Here is a 2,354-nt window from a genome sequence, read left to right as displayed (position 1 = left end):
AAATAAGCCCCATTTGATGCGATACACTTATGCCAACGAATAATCCAGTCATAAAAACCCTTCTTATAAGCACTTTCTGGTATGGTCTGCAGCTCTTTTTACGAATTTTGTTTTATGTCTTCAATAGACTCAAAACGTCTTCCACGAAATGGTAATTTGAGTTTGGGGAACAGAAAAAAGCCACACGGGGCCATATCTGACGAATACGGTGCTTGGTCGATGACATTCGTTGAGTTTCTGGTAAAAAATCCGCGTACAAGGGTCGATGTGTAGGACGGCGCATTATCGTGGTACAAAATCCAAGAATTGTTCTTCCACAAATCTGGCCTTTTCTGGTGAACAATCTCGATCAAATACTTTATAACGCCCAGTGCCATTTCTCTTAAGCTTGAATGACGATTTTCCATCACCATTTCCTTCATTTTGTCGATATTTTCGTCAGTCGAAGAGGTTAAAAGTCGACCTAAACGAGGCAAGTCTTCAACCACTTTTCAGCCTTCTTTGAATATTTTGTACCACTCGTATGCTCGTGTTTTCGATAAAGCTGACTCACCGTAGACCTTTTCCAACATTTTCAACGACTCAGTACAAGAAATTTCGTTGGCAACACAAAATTTGAGGCAAACTCTTTGTTCGATATTTTTATTCGTTTTAAAAAAAGCAGAGTACACAGAGGTCGATTAACAAAACCAACAGTTTGTAAACAAACTGATTGATGACAGATGGCGCCAAAACTCTACGTGACAATTAGGTACATTGGTACTAACTTACAACAAAAAATTTGTTTTCATACCTTTTACGCGAGCTTTTGAAATGAATAATATCCGGTACTTATTTAACAGAATGTATGTGAACTATAGGTATTGAATAAAATTTTCCTCAAGAAAGACGTTTTAGAATGCAATCTTCGTCTATTCTTTTTAGCTGAACCAGACTGCATTTTCCATTTTTACAGTGAAATAAATATATAGCCTAGGCTATATTTCAGAATTACTGACAACATTGAAAATCTATAATATATGTAACATGAACTATAATTTTTCAGCAATGTATGACAGTGAATATTGGAAGTCCTAGTATAAAGGAAAAAAATTCTAGTATAACATCAGCTCATCTAAAAAAAATAAGCTTTATAAGAATGGTGACGAATCGAGCCAAAATATATTCGTTAACAGAAAGGTTACCTCACTTTTTCAGACACGTTTCGAAATGCATCTATTTTGTCCAATGAGAAAATTTGTTTTTCAATGAAAGAATTTCTTTATTGAACAGAGCGGGTATGTTTTGATATGCATTCAAAAAAGTGAGGCAGAAAGAGAGAGAAAAGTATACCTATAATCTTTCTTTTATTGTAAATCAATACATTCTCTTGCTGAACCCTTTGCGGTATGATGGGCTTTTTCTTTTTAGTTTTTGAAATTGTTCGAGAGTTTTTTAATAAAATGTATAGAGTTTTCTTATTCTATAGGATCCGTAGAACATTAGCAAATATAAAAAGATCTACAGTCATCAATTGTTAATTGTACAAGTTCTACAAATAAACAAATAGTTAAAATTAGCTGGTTAAAAAAAAGTGGTTTCCACGAACCTTTCATCAAAACTATTTTTATTCATACTCAGTACACTATATAATATTCTTCAGTATCTTAGCAAGATTTTTGGCTATGTTTCTTCTTTGTTATTAATAATTATTTTGTCAAAAAATGTAAGAAAGTATAATTTTTCTTATAAATAATCCATACAACACATCATTGTGTTTCTTTTAAAATTCCTTACAAAAGGTATTTTGAGTTACAGAATCCGAATTTTTTAACTAAAATCTCGAATAAAAAAATTCAAGATAACGAACCCAATATGACGACTAAAAATATTAAAAAATAGTTTTATTGTTGAGGTATATATTTTGGTACAAGTATTTTAGATCGTTGAATTCATTAAAATCGAATTTTGTAAATTCAAGAAATTCTAAATTGCGAGCTCAATATAGCAGATAAGAATGGTGAAAAATAGTCCTATTTTTGTGAAGCTTGTTTTGTAGAATGAGGGATTCGTTGAATCCAAGTACGAGATCAAAAATTTAAAATTTTCAGAAGTCTTTCTCTCGCTCTCTCTCTACTGACTTCATTTCATTACTATTACTTTAGCTGTGATTGGTCATTGGAAAAATTTTTATGACCATTTAAACCGTAAATTCAAATTCTACAGTTCAAAAAATCTTCAAAAACGTTAACTCGTAAAAAAATAGATCTGTTGTTATATTTTTAATCAGCATATTGAGTCCCCCATCTTAAATTTTGATAATTAGAAAATTTTGACCGCATATTTGGATTCAGCAACCCAAGAAATCTTTAGAT

Source organism: Odontomachus brunneus, unplaced genomic scaffold (genome assembly GCF_010583005.1).
Source record: "Odontomachus brunneus isolate Ranch 3 - 2012 unplaced genomic scaffold, Obru_v1 Obru_scaffold_079, whole genome shotgun sequence".
Classification (NCBI taxonomy): Eukaryota; Metazoa; Arthropoda; class Insecta; order Hymenoptera; family Formicidae; genus Odontomachus; species Odontomachus brunneus.
Note: the sequence above shows the minus strand (reverse complement) of the source record.